The sequence below is a fragment of the Scyliorhinus torazame genome, chromosome 9 (assembly GCF_047496885.1).
Source record: "Scyliorhinus torazame isolate Kashiwa2021f chromosome 9, sScyTor2.1, whole genome shotgun sequence".
In the NCBI taxonomy this organism is placed as follows: Eukaryota; Metazoa; Chordata; class Chondrichthyes; order Carcharhiniformes; family Scyliorhinidae; genus Scyliorhinus; species Scyliorhinus torazame.
Window position 1 is genome coordinate 49,094,188 of NC_092715.1, and position 21,696 is coordinate 49,115,883.

General features: G+C 48.3%; 1 protein-coding gene across 3 annotated transcripts in view; it reads left to right on the forward strand.

The window, feature by feature from the left end:
- LOC140429183 (organic cation/carnitine transporter 2-like) overlaps nt 1–21,696 on the forward strand; it is a 157,692-nt gene that overhangs the window by 124,012 nt on the left and 11,984 nt on the right. The window contains exons 1-3 of one of the 3 annotated variants that reach the window (XR_011949008.1): nt 5,478–5,797; nt 7,520–7,657; nt 20,265–20,918. The exons of 1 other annotated variant lie outside the window; for it this stretch is intronic. The gene's annotated coding sequence lies outside the window, so the exon portion shown is untranslated. Of the gene's footprint in view, nt 1–5,477; nt 5,798–7,519; nt 7,658–20,264; nt 20,919–21,696 lie in introns of those variants that run through there. One more of the 3 variants, XR_011949007.1, reaches the window with a different exon arrangement.

Genomic DNA, 21,696 nt, shown 5'->3' on the forward strand with positions numbered 1-21,696 from the left:
TCAACCGGGAACCCATCTGGCCCCGGGGTCTTCCCCGCCTACATACTCCCCAATCCTTTAACCAGCTCCTCCAGCCCAATCGGCGCCCCCAAACCAGCCACCTCCTCCTCCTCCACTCGAGAACCTCAGCTGATCTAGGAATCGTCACATCCCCTCCTCCCCCGCTGGGGGCTCAGACCTGTACAGATCCCCATAGAAGTCCCTAAATACCTTGTTTATTCTCACCGCACTCCGCACCGTATTCCCCCCTCTATCCTTAACTCCACCAATGTCCCTCGCTGCCTCCCTCTTGCGAAGCTGATATGCCAGCATCAAACTCGCCTTCCCCCCATACTCATACGTCGCCCCCTGCGCTTTCCTCCACTGTGCCACTGCTTTCCCCGTGGTCAACAGGTCGAATTCCGTCTGGAGGTTCCGTCGCTCCCTAAGTAGCCCCTCCTCGGGGGCCTCTGCATACCTCCTGTCCACCCTTAAAACCTCCGCCACCAACCTCTCGCTCTCCCTCCCCTCTCTCTTTTCCCTGTGGGCCCTAATGGAGATTAGCTCTCCCCTGACCACCGCCTTCAATGCCTCCCAGACTACCCCCACCTGCACCTCCCCGTTGTCGTTGGCCTCCAAATATCTTTCAATACACCCCCGCACCCGCCCGCTCACCCCCCTCATCCGCCAACAAACCCACATCAAAGCACCACAGCGGGCGCTGGTCCCTCTCCTCCCCCAACTCCAGCTCCACCCAATGCGGGGCGTGGTCCCAGATGGCTATGGCTGAGTATTCCATTCCTTCCACTTTCGGGATTAGCGCCCTACTCAAAATGAAAAAATCTATCCGGGAGTAAGCTCTATGGACTTGGGGAAAAAAGGAAAATTCCATGGCCAGCGGTCTGGCAAACCTTCATGGATCCACTCCCCCCATCTGGTCCATTAACCCCCTGAGCACCTTGGCCGCAGCCGGCCTCTTACCCGTGTTGGACCTAGAACGGTCCAGTGCTGGGTGCAGCACCGTGTTGAAGTCCCCCCCCCCCCCCACCCCCCGCCCCCATTATCAAGCATCCTACCTCCAGATCCGGAATCCGACCCAGCATGCGTTTCATAAATCCGGCATCATCCCAATTCGGGGCATATACGTTCACCAGTACCACCCGCACCCCCTGCAACCTACCACTCACCATCACATATCAACCATCATTATCCACTACAATATTCAGTGCCTCGAACGACACCCACTTCCCCACCAGTATTGCAACCCCTCTGTTCTTCGCATCCAGCCCTGAATGAAAGACCTGCCCTACCCATCCCTTTCTCAGCCTAACCTGATCTGCCACCTTCAGATGTGTCTCCTGGAGCATAACCACGTCTGCCTTCAGTCGCTTTAAGTGCGCGAACACCCGGGCCATCTTGACCGGCCCGTTCAGGCCCCTCACATTCCAAGTTATCAGCCGGATCAGAAGAACATAAGAACTAGGAGTAGGCCATCTGGCCCCTCGAGCCTACTCCGCCATTCAATGAGATCATGGCTGATCTTTTGTGGACTCAGCTCCACTTTCGGGCCCGAACACCATAACCCTTAATCCCTTTATTCTTCAAAAAACTATCTATCTTTATCTTAAAAACTTTTAATGAAGGAGCAAGGAATTCCACTGCTCGACTGGGCAAGGAATTCCAAAGATTCACAACCCTTTGGGTGAAGAGGTTCCTCCTAAACTAGCCCCCCGCCCCCCCTGCTGACTAGCCATCTCCTTTTCTAGGCCAGCCACGTGCTCGCTCCTCCCGCACCCTCCAGTCCCCCAGGCGGCGGACCCCCACCCCGACTACCTCTCCTACTTCCAGCTCCCCTTTGGCCAATGCAGCAGCAACCCAGTTCCCCCCCTCCTCCGCCCTCCCCCCCCCTCCCCGCTAGATCCTCATCTAGCCATTTTGCTCCCCCATGACACTCCCGTAGGTCAGCTTACTCCTGCTGACCCCGGCCTCTCCCGCCATTCCATTGACCCCCCAGTGTGAGAATCCCCCCACCCCTTGGCAGTCAGTGTGCGCTCCTCTCCAGCATCGCCCTTCCCCCCCTAGCCCCGCCCCCATCCTTCCCTGACGCGGGAAAAGGCCCACGCTTTCCTGAGCCGGCCCCGCCCCCTGTGGCGCAGCTCCTTTTTGCGGCCTTACCCCCACTCCCCATCCCCGGGCCTCCACCCCCCTCTTCCTCCGTGGGGCCCTGCCCCTCCAACACCGACGCCCACACTCTCCCACAGCCCCACATCAAATCCATTCACCCATCCCCACCCAGCACTCAAACAAAAAGAATATTCCCCAAACGCAGTAAACACAGTGAACATCCCCCCACGACAAACCCTCAATTTGAGTCCAACTTTTCAGTCTGTATAAAGTTCCATGCCTCATCAGGCGTTTCAAAATAGTGGTGCCCATCTTGGAACGTGACCCACAATCGCGCTGGCTGCAGCATCCCGAACTTCACCCCCTTCCAATGGAGCACCGCCTTAGCCCGGTTGAAACCAGCCCTCTTCTTAGCCACCTCCGCACTCCAGTGTTCTCCTACCTGCTGCTCCGCTCTTTTTTGGCCCATCTCAGGACACACTCTCTGTCCATAAAGCAGTGGAACCTCACCACTACAGCCCTTGGCGGCTCGTTGGCTTTAGGTCTCCTTGCCAGGACCCGATGAGCCCCATCCAGCTCCAGGGGCCTCGGGAAAGCTCCCGCGCCCATCAGCGAATTGAGCATCGTGCTCATATATGCCCCGGCATTGGGCCCCTCCACTCCTTCAGGGAGACCCAGAATCCGAAGATTCTTCCTCCTGGACCTATTCTCCAGGTCCTCAAATTTTTCCGCCCACCTCTTGTGCAGCGCCTCGTGCGCCTCCACCTTCAACGCCAGGCCCAAGATCTCGTCCTCGTTCTCAGAGGCTTTTTGTTGCACCTCCCGGATCGCCGCCCCTTGGGCCTTCTGGGTCTCCACAAGCTTCTCAATCGCCGCCTTCATTGGCGCCAGCATTTCTGTCCTCAGCTCCTCAAAGTAGCGTTTAAGAAACTCCTGCTGCTCCTGCGACCACTGCGCCCACGCTGCTTGGTCTCCACTCGCCGCCATCTTGCTTTTCCTCCCTCGCACTTTTCGCTGCACCAGGATCGCTTTTTTAACCGCTCCACTCCTGGTCCAATCCATATAATGTCGGGGGGACCTTGCTGTCACCTTCTCACACTGGAAGCCGTCGAACAATTGCCATTGGGGCTCCTATGAAGAGCCCAAAAGTCCATTCCTAGCGGGAGCTGCCGAATGTGCGACCTACCTAGGCATAGCCGCAACCGGAAGTCCGAAAGGATTCATTGTTGATGGTCAGTCTAACAATGCCCATATCCAACTCTACTAAATGTTAAAATCAGCTCCATGAAAGCTGCCATTGGCCAAGGTTGGCTCTAAGTAAACTTTGCAGGCTCACGCCACATTCTGTTCTGAAAGGCCAAAGATATATTGTTGTTAGCATTCTTCAAGTTGACTACGGAAGATTTAGATGTTTTATTTCAGCCTGGTATCCTTTACCAAGCTGTTTGTTGTGGTAATGTAACATTTTTCAATGATATTCATTAAAAATTAAGACAGCAAAAGCTTGCAAAGCAGAAAGGCAAGGGGCAGAGACCCTCTGAGTTCCCATGGGGAAGTAGAATAGGCATTGCATTAAAATGCAAATGAGGCAGTGATGTTACCACAATTGCAGCCTCACTTTAGGGAAGGCACCATTTGGCAGAAATACACGTCGACAGGCAGCTCATGGCTTCACTGCTTGTGTCCACCTTCTCAGGTCGGAAGATTTGGGAGGAACAGACAACAAACAGTGTGCCCCGAGGCTCTTTGCAGCTTGACTGGAGGGTCCAAAATAAGGAGTATATTCTTTATAATGAAGCAGAGGCAGAGCCAGCTGGAGGTGGAGGTCTTCCTACTGTTTTTTCAGAATGGCAGCTATGAAGGCCACAGTTCCAGTGGCGTCATGTCTGCTGTACGATATCACTGGCCTCATACTTAACCCAGAAATCCGGCACTTTCAGGTAGAAGGCAACATGTGACAATAATCATATTTAACTACTGCGACAATTCATAGGGTAAACCAAAATGTCTTATTCCTATAACCAGTATATGTATTTAAGAAAATCTATATTTACTTTATTTTTATATTTTCTTACTTTTCATAGATTTCATAGAATTTACAGTGCAGAAGGAGGCCATTCAGCCCATCGAGTCTGCACCGGCTCTTGGAAAGAGCACCCTACCCAAGGTCCACACCATCCCCATAACCCAGTAACCCCACCCAACACTAAGGGCAATTTTGCACACGAAGGGCAATTTATCATGGCCAATCCACCTAACCTGCACATCTTTGGACTGTGGGAGGAAACCGGAGCACCCGGAGGAAACCCACGCACACACAGGGAGGATGTGCAGACTCCGCACAGACAGTGACCCAAGCCGGAATCGAACCTGAGACCCTGGAGCTGTGAAGCAATTGTGCTATCCACTATGCTACCGTGCTGCCCATGGTTTCAATTTTTAAAAAAGGTTGTGATCTTATTGAATGGCAGAGAAGCTTGACGGGCTGAATGGCCTAATTCAGCTCCTAAGTCCTATGTTCCTGTGTTCATTTGGAACATGATGCCTTGCTCGGCAAGCTTTGTAACATAGACATAAAAGAGTGTTGATGGCTACTTATGGTATATCACAACACTGCTATCTATGGTAGGGGCTTAGATTATGCTGTCGATGAATAACCTGGCAATGCACATCTATTATTTCTAGTACTAGGTTACTTATTTTGTCTGATGTCTTGCTGTTTGAAATTATTTGCGTTCATGTACTTGATGCAGAGTTAAAGAAAAGAATACCATTCCTCCCAACGTGTAGTGGCAAAAAACATTTAGAGGATACTTTCTTTCTCAAAGTGTCTATTCTAAACAAATAAATGTAGCACAAAGAAAGAATATATAAAGAAAGACTCTCATATATATAGTTCATTCACGACCACTGGATATCTTAAAATGTTTTACACCCAATGAAGTATTTTGAAGTGTTGTAATATTGTTACATGATAGCCATACCAAACTCCCACAAACAGCAATGCAATAATGTGCAGATAATCTGTTCTTTTGTGGTGTTGAATAAAGGATAAATAAGGGACAAAACATCAGGGATAACTCCCCAGCGTTACTTCAAAATAAAATGCTTATTTAACATCCACCTGAGCAGGTTGATGGGGTCTTAAGATTTAACATCTCATTTGAAAGATGGCACCTCCTACAGTGCTGCACTGGAGTGCCGGCCTTTTTTCTTTGACTCTTGCACTGAAGTGCTAGCCTTGTTTTCTTTTGGACTCCTGCACTGAAGTGGGACTTGAACCTCGAACCTTATGATTCAGTGCCAAACACGCTGACAATTGGAACCATGGTTGACACATAAACTATGGAAAAATACTCCCTTTTTGTCGACTAGAAACATGATTATTAAATGGGGTGGAAAGTGTTCAAGGTAATGCGGTAACTCAAGTGGGGGGAGGGCGATAGGCAGGAGAACGATAAAAATCTGGTTTACCTAAAGAGTCACTGAACCACAAGTCTAGAAAAGAGGCATTGCATAATAGCTACCAAGGAACTAAAGAATTTGGCAGGAACTCAAAAACTGTCCATTGTATCAAATGAACAGCCATGTAAAAAGTAACTTCAGCAAATCGGTTTGATGGAAATGTTGAAGAACCTAAATGCTAACACTGGCAGAAGGGAAGTTCCACAAGTCTCCGAAGAAAGCTGCAAAGGTTGGTCATTTTGTTCCAGGAATGTTATATTAATATCTGCTACAGAGCAATGAATATGTTTTGTATATTGAACAACATTCTACAATAATCCATAGAATCCCTGCAGAGCAGAAGGAGGCCATTCAGCTCATCGAGCCTGCAGCGAAAGAGCACCCTAACCTAGGCCCAGTCCCCTGCCCTATCCCCGTAACACCGTAACCCCGTCTAACTTTTGGATGCGAAGGGGCAATACTTAGCATGGTCAATCCACCTATCTTTGGACTGTGGGAGGAAACCGGAGCACCCGAAGGAAACACACGCAGATACTGAAGTTAAAACCTCACCACTATTCTTAGAATTCCCCTATACCAAAAAAAGGGTCGATATTCTAAATTGTGAACAGGAATTCTCACTCCCCGACTCCGATACAGGCTTCAGTGGGTGCTATTCAGGTCAAACTATGTTTTCAAGTTATCCCCCGGTATAACCCATACCTTCACCGAAGAATTTTACCTACTTACCCCTCAGTAGCATTGATATCCTGGGTCCTACGTTGCTAAGTAAGTAAAGTGAGCTAATAACCACTGTTTCAGGTTAAAACTTTTAAGTTATTTTATTATTATATATTTTTTTCTCTTTTTAAAAGATGCAATCACTGTCTTTACAGAAAAGTAAAAAGATCTTGCTTCTGAATCCTTCTGGTTGGTTGAAGGGACCTTTAGGCCCAACTTGACAATCAATCTTCTTTTTAAAATCTGGTCTTCTTTAGATGTATTCGCTGATGAGCTCGGTTGCTGTGTCCTATCTTTCCCATGTACCGAGCTGTGAGAGCTGGCTCTGCTGGCTGTCCCCTTTCTTCGGGTTTTTATATATTTCTAACAGTTATCTAGTTTTTATGACTTTATTGTAAAGTAACTCTTGATTCTCTTTGATTGCAAAAAGTATCTTTGATCTAAACATTCTGATCCAACTAAGTATTCATTTTGACATAACCTCATCTCATAGATCTGATTACATTGTGTCCTTTGTGATGTTCAAAATGCTTTGACTTCAAGAGGTGTTACTTTTAATTCCTGTCATTTCTATAGTTTTATTTCCCAATTGTGTCCTCAGCTCATAATTTTGACTTTGATTTTGGCTTTAAATTATGTTTCTCGTAGACTGATCGTCTCCAGTTTTCTTTAATTTACCTGGTATTAGCAAATTTTCACACCTAGAATTCTCACCAAATTCAACTGAACCTCATCCTTTCTTTTCCAGATGTTTACTAAGATAGTTACTTTCAATGAAGGTGTGAGCCATTGTTTTTGGCTTCATTCAAAATCCAGCCTGCTTGACTAAGGATATCTGCATTTTATAATTGTTCCCTGGCAGCTGCTGTTAACCCTTTGTGGGATCTTGCCCTGTATTCTCTCATGTTTCTCTCAGACCAGATATTGCCAGACTTCCATGTTTCAAATGACACATCTTTGCATATTTTCAATAACAATACGGGGAGAAAGTGTAAACTCCACACAGACAATCACCCAAGGCTGGGATCGAACACCGGTTCCCTGGCGCTGTGAGGCAGCAATGCAATGTACATTTTTTCTCAAATGTAGTGAGCCCGGTATAAATTAAATTATTTCACTCTATCCAAGCTATCATTTATTGTACAGTGACATGCAATTATAATGGAGCACATGTAAAGATTCCAAAGATAAAATGATGCACTCTTAATTTCCTTTTTTTCATTCCGCACAGCCTTCTCAATCATAAGTCTTCAGGAACATCTGTAACAGCTGAATCTCCCATCTCCACCAACATCTGCGCAGTCCATAACTGAAACTGCACATGCCCTTGTCCTTTGCACTTTTCACTCTCAGCACCAATTGGGCAAAGGTAATTTGATCACCGGAATCACACAAATGTAATGTTGCTAACTTTTAGTTGGTTCAATTGGTTCTGTTTTATAACCTTTGCTCTCGAGTCGCCAGGTATCTTTCTGATACCGCCACGAGATTCAAGTTCAAGTAATGATTAATGACTCAACACACCAATTAGTAAGATTCAAATCAAAGCACATTTATTATACACAGTAAATCACTACTCATGCATAAACTCTACTTTCTAAGCTATTTCTACAACAGGCCAATATTTAGCTTCGGACTGGCCCACCAGGTCAGGGGAACAACTGGCCTTTCGTTCGGGTTCTGAAACTGCGGGATTCAAAGCTGGTATGGACTGGTAGCTCGGAGTGCCTATCTCGTAGCGAGCATTGACTTGAGACACTTCAGTGATGCGGCAGCTTGGACACTCTCAGGGGTTGCTTCGCGTTGCTGAGTGACCCTGTCAAGAAGGATGATTTGAACTTGGGGACTTTACTTTATAGTCCCCAGGGGCTTCCCGCCTTTCGGAGCGGACCCCGTACCTGATTTCCAGTGATTGGACTTCGTTCCAATCGCTTGGTTCGATTTCTCCAATACTGGAGCGGTTCCCTGATCGATGGGCGGTCTTGAGGTGTCCGGTAACCTCTTTTGTGTTGGCTCCTGCTGGCGCCGAGGAGTCTGGCTTGGCCTTGGTTTTCTCAAATGTTTCGATTGTTCCCGGGGATCGCGCATTTGTATGTAGATGGCTGCTACATTATTATGCAGATGGTTGCTGGTATCGATGCTGTCTGGGCTTTTGCAGAGTTTAATACACAGTAAACTTGCACCTGCTAGTTTCTGCCTGTGTTGGCTGAATTTCCCTTCAGCCTTTGCTGTTCTCCATTTTACATCGGGAATTGGCCAACCCAGGTGGCTACAAGTCCTCCTTGTGATCCTAACGCGAAGCGTGAAGGATCACATAGCTGCGTTGTCTTCATTCCCTGACCCGGCGAGCACTCTTCTGTGGCCTCTACACTGACGATAACTATGCAAAAATGTTTTAACTGACATTCTAAGTGGTGCTATGTCAAAACAGGGACATGCATTACAAAATAAGAAAATCGGTACCTCTAACTATCCTTAATAAACTACACTCACTCAAACATTCAATCATACTAACTTCCTAAACAATACACACAAAATCATAGCAGCATTATACACATTTTCCCTGGCTTGGCAGTCAAGCTCAGGATTGTACAATCGCTCATGAAACATTTCTTTTTCACAAAAAAACGCAAACGAATGTTCTTTATTATAGATCGCGGGGGTCGGGGGTCTGGTCGTATCCGAAAATAGGAGCTCTTATCCTATATACCGGGGTGCGAGCGCAGTAGGCTCTCCTTCTCCATTTCCTCAGACGAATAGTCTGCACGATGCAGCAGAGTATTGCCAATACTAGTAGGGATTCTATCAAGTAGGACAGGGAGTACCATGTTATAAACCTGTCACACCAAGTTGGTGTGGTGTCGCTTGTGACTGGGCTCTGGGTATTATGGGGAAGTGAATCATTAACGGCTGGGGGGGGGGGAGGGGGGGTTGAGGTCAGGGGGTTCGTGTTCGCATGCAACCAAATGTCCATTATGGTGATGAGCACCACGGAGGATGTCCTCATGGTTCTTCTTCTCTCTTTTCTCTTCTCTTCTCTGGTCCTGGAGCTTCTGGAGTTCTGTGGGATCAAGCATAGTGTCTGTTACTATCTTGGTTTAATATCTCGTATGATAGCATGTCTGTCCTTTAGTGCCAATTACTCCCTTTATAATTGGTCACTATGTGTGACTCCCTCATTTTTTTTTCAAATCCGAATTTCAGGACAAGACACACTTACAAATACTGAAACAGTGCGAGCCGTCTCGCAGACTGTGCGAGTTACCATCTAAATGTTTGAGGATGTAAATAGCAGAGGGTTGGCAACCTAAGGGTTACCTGAAAAGAGAACAAAACCTTTTGAACAGAACTTGCCGAAATGAGGTGCGTATGGGCCGCGACGGGTAAGATTTGGATGGAATCCCCGGGTAGGACGGCGACCAATGCCGTGTGTTCCCTACCCGAGAGTAGCTGACCAGAGGGGGGTCCTCAGGCAGGGCGGGTCCCAATGCCGTTTCTCCACTGCCTGAGCAACCGACAAGAACGGGCAAAAAATGTAGTCATCGTGGGGGGTTGCCGTATTGGTTCTACCTTTGAACCAGAAGGGCAGTTACGAACGGGGGTGTGTGTTTCAGTCGACAGACGAGTTCCTCTGAACTGGCGTCTGGGACATTAACAAGTCTCAGCGGACAAACTAGTTCCTCTGAACTAGCGTCTGGACAAACTAGTTTCTCTGACTGCCAGTGGGCGTCAGAAGGGTGGTGGCGTGGGGCTGTGGAAAAAAAAATTCCGGTCTTACATACAACATTTAACAATACTAGTACAAACAACATTAAACATGCTGCAGGTTCCATCAGAAAGGACACCATTTTCTCCCAAGCGGTTCTTTTTAAAGCATCATCTGGACACCTCAGTTATCGGTTGCGAACAGGGTCGCAAAGGGGTTCTCGCTTTGGGAGTCAGACTCAAAGTCGTCATCTTCTCCCGGATGCCAAACTCTCAAGTGTATCAGGGCTGATAGGGCTGCATGGTATGATTTGGGATCGCTCTCGTCATTCCGGACGAGTCTGTATGAATTATCTCGGTGCCAAAAGGTGGTGTCTAGTTCTGTGGGGACGGAATCGGGGTCGTCATTGTAGGTCGGTGGTCGGTGGTGGGGCTTGTGATCGTGAAGGGATCACTCGAATCGTGGTCAGATTCGTTGGGTGTGGGTCCTGTTGCATGGGGATAGTAGGGAGGCATGCTGTGGCTATTGTCCGAGTCACAGTCGCTGTCGCTGCTGCTGCAGTCTGTGGGCGTTCCGGGGCGGAGTGTATATTTCGGGGGTGGAGTCCGGGTTGAGTCCGTGACTGGGCTGGACGTGTTGGGGGAGGGTAGGGTTACGTTGGCTGTGGGCGGGGCGTGGTCTGCTGCGTCGAGCATGACGTGATGTGCGTGGTTAGACTGTGTTCCATATGCCTTAAACTGGTTGATATGGAACCACACAGTCTTACCATTGGGGTACTTTATTTTGTAGACGGAAGGGCTTACTTTGTCCGCAATGGAGTAGGGACCCGAATATTTAGGTGACAGGAATGTGCTGGGGTTGTGTACGGAGAGCGTGACTTGCTGTCCTACACTGAACTCAGTCGCATGCACTGTCTTATCGAAACAGGCCTTGCTCTGTTTCTTTCTTGCGCCCAATTTCACTGCGGCTACTAGCTGAGCCGTTTTTACATTCTGTACCAGTTCCACAGCTTTCACGTGTGTGAGGGCCGTCGCTTCGGGGCTGGTCAAGTCTAAGCCTAATAAAAATTCTGTGCCTTTCATGGGGCATCCGGCCATGAGGGTGTGTGGGGTGTAACCTGTGGATGTGGAAACCGTATTTCTCAAAAACATCAGCGCAAAGGGGAGGACTGAGTCCCAAGTGGTGTTGTTTTGCTGGACCATTTTTCTGAGGGTGGATTTTAGGGTCCGATTCATGCGCTCCACGAGACCACTTGACTGGGGGTGGTATGTGATGTGGAATTTTTGGGTAATGCCAAATATCGTGGGGACGTTCTTCATGACACGTCTTGTAAAATGGGAACCTTGGTCGGATTCAATGCTGCGGGGGAGTCCCCATCTCGTAAAGATGTGGTGGGTTAGGATCTTGGCTGTGGTCTTTGCCGTGTTCGTTCTGGATGGGAATGCTTCCACCCATTTTGTAAACGTGTCTATCACCACGAGTACATACTTATAACCATTCCTGCAAGGGGGCAATGGTCCTATAAAATCAATCTGGAGGTTAGTCCAGGGGCCATTAACAGGTCAGCTGTGACTAAGCTGAGCTTTTTTGGCATATCTGTCCGGATTGTTCTGGGCACAGATAAGACAATTCTCAACGTAGTGAGTTACATCTTCTTTCAAACTCGGCCACCAACAGAGCTGCCTGAGGTGGTCTGTAGTGGGATCAATTCCCTGATGTCCATGACTTTCATGGAATAAACAAATCAGTTGATTCCTGTCCTGTTCAGGAACCACATAAAGGGTGCCTTTCAACACCACACCGTCATGTGTGGTCAGTGTATTCTTCAACCTATCATAGGGTGCTGCATAGTTTCCTTTTAAAATCTCCCTGAGATTGCTATCCTGCTTCTGGGCCTGCACTAAATACTCGATATTAGTCTGTGAGACCTGAACTGCATTCACTGGTGCGCTTTCGGGGAGTGTCCAAAAATATCTGTGCCTGGAACCTGCTTTAGCCAGTGCGTCGGTCTTTACATTTCCAGGGGGGGAGGAACGATCGTGACTTCGAACTATAACTATTCCAAAAGTCCTGTTCTGTGCTCGCTCTAAAATGTGACGGAGCAATGGGGCTGAGGGGAGGGGTTTTCCGTCTGCGGAAACAAATCCTCTTGCTTTCCACAGGGGTAGGAATTCCGTAAGGCTGTTGCAGACATAGAGGCTGTCGGAATATATGTCTGCTGGGCTGCGGAAGGAATCTGGGTGGTCCACGATGTATGCGATGGCTGCAAGTTCTGCTGCCTGCGCGCCTAAGTGTCCTGGAAATCTTATTGCTATTTCTGCTAGGGCGCGTCCCTGCACGTCCTCAATGTAAATGCCGCATCCTGTTATGCGCTTCCCTTCCAATATTGTGGAAGAACCATCCACATATATCCTAATGGGTTCACACGTGTCTGTGTGCTTGGGTCTCTGGGTTGAACTACCTATCATTCTGGGGGGTGTTTTAGCAATAAAGGGGCCTGTGTTGTGGTGTGGAGAGATAATGTCACATTCATGGGGGGTTCCGGGGTACTGTAGGTTATCGGCTAAAAAAGTGTGGGTCTTTGTCCTTTTAACAGTGATGTCCCGTGCCTGCAAAATAAGGGTCCATCTAGCTGCTCTTATCTGACTAACTGTACGGTCCTTGAGTCGTCCGTCCAGTAAAAGTTGGGTGGGAGTGTGTTCTGTGAGGATTGTGATGGGGTTTAGTCCGGTTATGTAAGAAAAATACTGTACTTCCCAAAAAACTGCGAGCAGGTGCCTTTCACAGGCTGAAAATCCCTGCTCCACAGCATCTAAAACTCTGGAGGCGTAAGCCATGGGCATTAACTGTTCGTGCCGTTCCTGGAGGAGCACGACCGAAAGGGTGCGGTCTGTGGTCGCTACCTCTATCGCATAGGGGGAGAGCGGGTCTGGAACTTGTAGTGCGGGGGCTGCACTGAGTGCTCTTTTCAACGAGTCCACAGCATCCGTATGCTGCGGAAGCTATTCCCAGGGGGCTCCTTTCTTTAGGAGGTCTGAGAGGGGTGCTGCCTTGCTGGCAAAATCGTCAATGTGGTTTTGGCAGTAGCCAACCAGTCCTAAAAACGACCGGAGGGCTGAAACGTTCTGGGGAAGGGGCAATTTAGCAATCGAGTCAATCCTTTTATGCTCGATCTCGCGTTTATCATGCGTGATAATTGTTCCCAAATATATCACCTTGTTTTCCAAAATCTGGGCCTTTTTGGGGTTTACTTTACATCCAATTGCTTGAAGGAGTTCCAGGAGTTTGGACAGAAGCTCGATGTGCTCTTCCTTGGTGTCTGTCTGCAGTAATAGGTCGTCCACATACTGGGCCAGACATTCGGGGCGAGAAAATTTCGATAATCCATTTGCCAGCTGTTGGTGGAAAATGGAGGGGGAGTTGTGGAATCCTTGTGGAAGGCATGTCCGCATGTACTGCTGTCCTTTAAAAGTGAAGGCAAATTTGTACTGGCACGCCTTTGCCAATGGAATGGACCAGAATCCATTACTGATATCCAAAACCGTAAAGTATCGGGAATTGAGCATGGTCTCGGGACTTGTGGCTACCGTGGGGGTGACTTTGTTGAGTTCCCGGTAATCGATGGTCAGTTGCCATGATCCATCGGGCTTTCTCACTGGCCAAATCGGGGCATTATTAGTGGAGGCTACTGATCTAAGTACGCCCTGTTCTAATAAGCTGTCGATTACTTTTGAGATTTCTCCCTCTGCCTCTTGGGGAAATCCATATTGCTTTTGGGGTCTAGGGTCAGGTCCTGTGATTTGTACTGAACCAGTCATCCGGCCACAGTCGTGTTTCTGGGTCGGGAATGCTGTTCTGTGCTTCTGCAGAACTGCCCTAACCTGCTTGTCTGTGCTAATCGTAGTCGGATCAAACCAGAATTCGCCGACTGCGCTAATTTTGTTTGCATATTCTCCTATGGTGAGCGTTGCGGGGGCTCTTGCAGATTTTGCCATTCTCCAGACACATTGGTTGACTGGATCAAAGGATAGGTTGTGGGAATTCATAAAATCTATGCCTAAAATGTGTTCTGCTGTGTGGGGTAGATCGACTAAAACTATGGGGTACTTTGTCGTTATATTGCCAATCTGAATGGGTGCAGGGGCTGTGATGTGTCCCTGCTGTGAGTGGCCTGTAAAGCCGCTGAGGGGGATGGTGGCTGTAGTGGGCCACGTGTCCTTTTGAAACATGGTGGAGGAATTAACTGTGGTGCGGGACCCTCCTGTGTCCCAGAGAAACGCGATGGGCTGTCCCCGAATCTTTGTTGCAACTACTGGTCGGCCGGACCTATCCCAAAGGGTGTCGCAGGCCCAACTGGGGGAGCCCGAACACCGTCAGTCCGTTCCGTTCAGGTCCATCTGATCTGAACGGGTGCTCACACTATGCATGGGCTCTGTCCTATTCTTATTCAGGATGCCTGCCTGCTGTGCTCTCTGTGGCTTTCGTGGGGCATTGCACTCTCTTGCAAAGTGTCCTAAATGGCCACAGTTGTAACACTCCTGTGGCTTTTGTTGGGGGCTGTTCTTGCCTTCATTTACCCTTGCGGGGTTCTGGTGTGCCTTAACTGCGTGTATGTCTGCTTCTGCCTGCTGTTCTTTGGGATTTTTAACTGCGGGTTTGTTTTGTACAGACTGCTCCCAGGCGCGGGACAATCTTTTTACGACCCATTTCTCATTATGAGCCTCCTCTGAGGGATCATAATTCGCACAAGCTTTTTGTCCTGTTTCTGTGGCATGGGAGATAAGGGTGCGGGTCCATTTGGCCATGTTGTCTGGGGACAAATGGGCGCGGTCTAAGTCTACAAAAACTGCTGCAAAATGGATCCACAAGCGTCCAGCAAACGCTGTGGGGTGCTCGGTTTTCTTTTGCCTGCACTTATTGAGTCCATCTATGGGGTCACCCCTGTTATACCCGATCGCGTCCAGGATCGTGGTATGCATTTCTGCAAGGGTGCCTCCTCCTACATTCTGTGGGTCGGGAAGGGCTGCTATGACCGAAGGGTCTAAACTCAAAACTGCGAGCTTTACGTGCTCCCGCTCATCCAGGCCGTACATGGCCGCCTGCTGCTTTACTCTGGCAAAGAAATGGTGGGGGTCTGAGGTGGGGAGGAACGGTTTGATTTTCTCGCACGCGTCCCGTAATTGGCTCACTGTTAAGGGGGTGGTGTACAGAAATTCCGTGTCGTCCGATGTGACTGTGCGGTGGGTGGTGACTGGGTTCATTGGAGCCTGAACTATCTGCTCTGTGGGGGTTGGAGTGCTTTTCTCTTCTCGTGCTTTCCCTGCGCACATGTTCCCTGAACATATCTCTGCGCTGTCTCACTCAATTCTTCCCAATCAGGGCCGTCTTCCGTATCTAATTGCGATACAAAGGTTTCCTGGAATCCTTTTTGAACTGAAAACAGAGATTGCAATTCTGCAATCTGCTTCCGGCACTTTGCGTGGTCTAGTGAGCTTTGTCTTTGCTCCGTGGTGGCAGCATGGAGTGCTCTTAACGTTGCCTTCAGGTCACTACACTGCCTCTGCAATGCCTCTACCTGCTTCTCGGTTTCCTCTCGTACCAGGACTGCATGTTGCGTGTCCTGATAGGCCTTTTCGTACTGGGGTTGGAAGCTGCTTAAGTGTGCCAGACAAGACTTGTGTGCCCACTTGGCATCATCCACCTCTCCGTCCTTTGCTGCTAAACTCCGTCTTAACTCTGCATTCTCTTTCTCTACCTCACTGACATCAACCTTGCTCATTCGATGTCTGCCTTCTATCTCTTTCTGGAGCGTCCTAACGACCTCCTCTGTGCCTCGCAATTGTGCCAGACAAGACACGATTGCCATCGGCTTGCGAGCTTTTCCTAAGCTCTTCTTGTGAATCTCGCTCAGGTTCTCCCACCAAGTATGTCCTATACTCCTGGGACCTATTTCCTCATTGTTACAGAATTCGCTCCAAAGGGGCCATCCTTTCTCTTTGAAGTACTTTCTGATTTCCTCTTCCCAAACGGGACACTGTCCTACTCTACTGCTGCTGGTCGCTGCGACCATGAATTCTTCAGGGTTTATGAGGCGTTGCATTGCCTGCATTGCCATTTTTTCTATCTGAATGCTTCTCTTAAAATTTGGAACAAGGGGTATTAAGGCGGTGCTGTAATTACGGGTACGGCTTTCGCTATTTTCCGGAATACAAACTCCCGACAGTTTTGTCGCAACAAAAAAATCTATCAGTTTACCTTATAGCTCTGTTAGTTACGCATGCATACACACACTTCCGAATTATGAGGATTGATCAGAACTGCTTGAACACTTGTGGTTTTTCTGTTCCCAATTGGATTTCTAATTCAAATTTTGGGTTCTCCCGGAGTGGTTAAGCCACTTCTAGATCGGGTCCCGTCAGATGTCACCAGTAATATGTTGCTAACTTTTTGTTGGTTCAATTGGCTCTGTTTTATAACCTTTGCTCTCGAGTCGCCAGATATCTTTATGATACCGCCACGAGGTTCAAGTTCAAGTAATGATCAATAACTCAACACACCAATTAGTAAGATTCAAATCAAAGCACATTTATTATACACAGTAAATCGCTACTCATGCATAAACTCTACTTTCTAGGCTATTTCTACAACTAACAGGCCAATACTTAGCTTCGGACTGGCCCACCAGGTCAGGGGAACAAATGGCCTTTCGTTCGGGTTCTGAAACTGTGGGATTCAAAGCTGGTATGGACTGGTAGCTCGGAGCGCCTATCTCGTAGCGAGAGTTGACTTGAGACTTACTTCAGTGATGCGGCAGCTTGGACAGTTCACTCTCAGGGATTGCTTCGCGTTGCTGAGTGACCCTGTCAAGAAGGACGATTTGAACTTGGGGGCTTTACTTTATAGTCCCCAGGGGCTTCCCGCCTTTCGGGGCGGACCCCGTACCTGATTTCCAGTGATTGGACTTTGTTCCAATCGCTTGGTTCGATTTCTCCAATACTGGAGCGGTTCCCTGATCGATGGGCGGTCTTGAGGTGTCCGTTAACCTCTTTTGTGTTGGCTCCTGCTGGCGCGAGGAGTCTGGCTTGGCCTTGTTCATCTCAAATGTTTTGATTGTTCCTGGGGATCGCGCATTAGTATGTAGATGGCTGCTACATTATTATGCAGATGGTTGCTGGTATCGATGCTGTCTGGGCTTTTGCAGAGTTTAATACACAGTAAACTTGCACCTGCTAGTTTCTGCCTGTGTTGGCTGAATTTCCCTTCAGCCTTTGCTGTTCTCCATTTTACATCGGGAATTGGCCAACCCAGGTGGCTACAGTAAGTACATGGTTTCGGAAACGAGTAGGCAGGTCTTCAGAGTGACAAGTTTAAACTGGTGAACAGGAAATGCACCAAGTACTGGAACAGTTCCACAAAGGTTTAGATCAAAGATTAGAGAACATGTGCAGAAATATGCAACGCCAGTTTCTGTGATACATCCTCACAATTCCCTTTGGCCTATGTAGAGAGCAGCACACATATGGAAATTTCTCTGTGTTATTTTTAGCAGATTTGTCAACTGTTAATTAGATTCATGAAAGGAGTGTGTAGCGAAACAGGGCATTGGAATAGTTGGTGAAGAATCCTGCTTCAGCCACCTGGAAGAAGACTCCGTAGTCTTGAGTATATTAACTGCAAGTCTTATCTCAACAATTCATAACTATATACATAAATGCAATAAAGGGTACCGGTATAGAGCTGACCCCATCCTAGGCCTTTACACATGTCTGTCCATCTCTATACTGACCCTAGCCCTGGGCCATGGTCCTTCTTACATCACTGTGTGGGCTGTACTGTACTCAGTCACACATTAAACCTCTATGTACCAGACACTACTGCTAGAGTTGGTAAAATATCTATCATCGGCATGGACAATGCTTTCAGCAGCAGATGAATTGAAGCAGGGAGGAAGGCAGACAATGTAGCAGAGATATAGGTAGTCCTTGTGATGGAGCAGATATGGGGGTCATAAGCTCAGCTCAGGGAGAGACAGGATAAACAAGTCGATCTCAGTTGCGATGCACTGAAAACAAATTTCCATTCAAGATTAGTGGGCATGTGGATTACTCTCTCACATTTTGTATCAGAGGCTTTTAATATTTAAATAAGGGGATCATTAAAAATCGAAGTGCACCGCGGAGCTGGAATTCTCAGCCACGACAACATCTTCGATGGCCGCCATCATCCAGATGCAAGCAGCACCACCGAGGCGAGGGCCCATTCAGCAGCAACTGATCCTCTGCAAGCTGGGCTCCACCCCAACCAACTGCGACTGCCACAAACAACCCACGATTTTAGCATTTTATCTTGGCTCTTCCACACAGAAAGACCAATCAGGAACATCCGGCGACACAGCGCAAGCCACGTAACCCAAGGAAAAGCAAGTATGGAATGTGCACCAGGATGAAATGAAGGATTAAAAGACGAGCAGAGCTCACAAAAACGCAACCATTCTCCGGCTCTCATCACGTGACCCCCCCCGACAGAGTTTTGATCGACTAAAGAGCCAAAGGTCGAAGATGATGGGTGGCAGATAGGAAAGAGGAGTTAAGGCCACTATCATAATATGCACCCATGCACATCATGAGGTAAAAGCAGGAAGTGACAGACACCCAGGTGAGCCAATCAACATACAGAACAGAACACGACCAATCACCAGACAGAACACCAGAGGGGGGCTTCCAACTATAAAACACATGAGGCATCAGCACTCTGCCTCTTTCCACTGGTGACAACTGTAGTGACAGTCAGGGTGTATAAATCATTCAACACCTTCTACACGTGGATCAGAGCTAGCCTGGTCTAGATAGTTAATGTTAGTTTACTTAGAGTAGTAGAGAGTCAACCCACAGGCAGCTGTGTGCTTCGTTACTGAAGTTCAATAAATCTTATTGAACCAACGCCTACGTTTGGTGTATACTTTATCATTTCACTGCATCGTGTTGCAGTCCGCGTTACCCCAGGGTGAATAACACGACAGCCACCACCACATCAATCAGAACCTTATTGAATGGCAGAGCAGACTGGAAGGGACAACTCCTGTCCCTAAGTTCTATGTTCGTACTAAGCACTGACCAGCCAATTAAAGGCCATCAGCAGGCCTGCCAGTCAGTTATAGAAGGAGAAGCACCAATCTCAGCAAATTCCGGGACGAGTTATTATGTGGCAATGAGGTCATGACCTGGAAGAAGAATCCAACCTTGGATTTAAAGGACCGGTGAAAAGATGAGTCCCCTGGGCAGAGAGGTGTAATTGTCTGGTCACCATTACATTTTGAACTGAAGTCAATAAGTTGAGTAGGTGACTGAAACAGAAGGGAATAATATCAGCTGGCAGAGTCACTGGTCTTTGGCGATTACATTCACTGTCAACACTTAGCAGTGTTGGGAAAAAGTACCACTCCTCCAGGACAACCCCCAACTGGTTCGTTTGTGGCCAATCTCACTGCAGGGGCAGTCAGTAAGAATGAAGGAAACAAGAAGCTAACTGGCACCATGGTTGAATGATGAATTCCTGCACCCCCTCCTCCAGGCTGTCGCTGATGGGTACGATGTTCTCATACTGCGGGATGGATAAAGGAGACCTCCTTGATAGACTAAACAAGCCTGGATGGAGGTGGCAGAGATGTTCAACAACTGCGGGGCTGGCCGGAGGACTTGGCGTCAGTGTTGCAAGAGGCTAAATTAACCTCTGCAACCAGCCTGATGGATTCTGGTAACGGAGGGCGGTGTTTGGGAAGGAAGGTACCTGAGTGGGGAGTCATGTCAGCTGCAGTAGTAAGGCAGCTCAGGTTGTGCCATCCATTGGAAGGGCATGATGATATCTTTGAGGACAATCATCATTTGTTTCCTTTTCCTTCCTGGGAGTAGATGGCCCATGAAGGGAGCTGGAAGTTGTTGGAGGTGTGGCCAGCTCATCATTTCTTACACCAATGGGCATATTGCAGCTGTAACTAGGGGTGCAAATCTGTTGATTGCGCAGAGATTGGAAATCAACCTAGGGGTGTTGTAATAGTGAGAGAATGATTGAATGTACTGTAGATGATGGGATTTTGGAATGAAGCTTTAGCAATGAGATTGGGAGTTAAGCGTGAGAAGCAGTCAAAGGCTGGGAGGTCATTAGTCAGTGTAATGGGTTGAATGATGGAGGGTTACAGTGGAGATGCTTAAACGTCTGCTGGCGGTTCATATGAGCTGAGATTCATTGACAACATTCCTGCTTTCTCCAACAGGTCAATCATCGACACCACCAGCGCCATCCCTGACTGACCTCTGAGGAAGATGAGGGGACTTCAAAGGGTGCACACTCCATCCTTCATCTGCACCTAGCACCAGCTCAGATACTTGTACCTTGGTGGGATCTGGCATGTTGGAAGAATGTGATACACAAGGGTTGAGAACTACACAATCAAATGTTGGGAGCTGCGGCTGATCAGGAACCTAACACTTGACGGCGGATTGTGGGAATGCTGGCCAATGCCGATGCTGAGTCCCAAGCTGATGACCAGCCTCTGGAGTCATCCATAAGGCTGAAGATACTGGATGTGCAGCGGGAGGTATGCGAAGGACTGGCATGTGTACAGGGGAATGCGTGCCATGGCAGGGCCAATGGCGGCATCAATCCAAGCTTGAGCGTTGTGATCTGCCTCATGTGTGCATGTGTGGCCTCCTCCATTGAGAGAATGGTGACTCAAATAGAGATCCACATTCAGCAAACCAGTCAATGTCTGCTGTTGATGTATACTGACCTGCGTACTGACCTGCACACTGACCTGTATACTGACCTGTATACTGACCACCGCCTGGTCACTGAGCTCAAGCAACCACCAACACGCCAGAGGGGAATGAAGTGCTTTGACTCAATGCCAGGACCTCACTCTTCTCAGGTAAGCGGGGAAGGAGGGAGGGGGGTGCAGGTTTTCCTTATGACGGTGGTTGACTGTTGTCTGCATCTGGGTTCTCCTCTCGGTGTGGTCCGTATGTTGACTGTGTTGCCTTCATCCCTCTGCAGTGACACCAGCACCTCAGGGTGCCACGGCAGCAGAGGAAACTCCTGTTGAGACCCTCACAATGCTGGGTCCCTCACGGCCTCGAGCGCCCAAAGGATGCCTGTCAAGGTCATCGCAGGGAAAGGGGCATCAAAGTCAGGTGTCTGCATCCAGCTCTGTTGGTAGCAACCAGGGCGCATCACAATGCAGCACATGGAAACAATTTAAGAATATATTTAAGACATATTAGTCAGCATGGGTGATGCTTTCAATCTGATGTGTTAAGAAACATTGTTGCCTTTTTGATCATATCAGCATAACTTGGAATGGATTTTCTGTTTTTGTTGGTTTTGGAAGTTTAACATTTGTATTAAAGAACTAACATCCCATGAAGTGAGCGACCTCAATGTTCTCGGAGCTGTCATTGGCTGTGATAATTCTAATGGAGCTCCTGCCTATGATGGCCTTAAATGCTCCAAGGGGTTCATCTCTCAGGGAACAAGGCAGTTCAAATAATGTTCCATGGACTCTACATTGGTATGTGAGGTGCCGCAATATGACAACCTCTTGAGTTTCACAGGAACCACATCCCTGCTTCCCCGCAGGCTGACTGGCTGCCTGGCATAGATCCTCTTGTTCTTGCTCAGAGCCCTGCTCACAATCGTCACTGACGGAC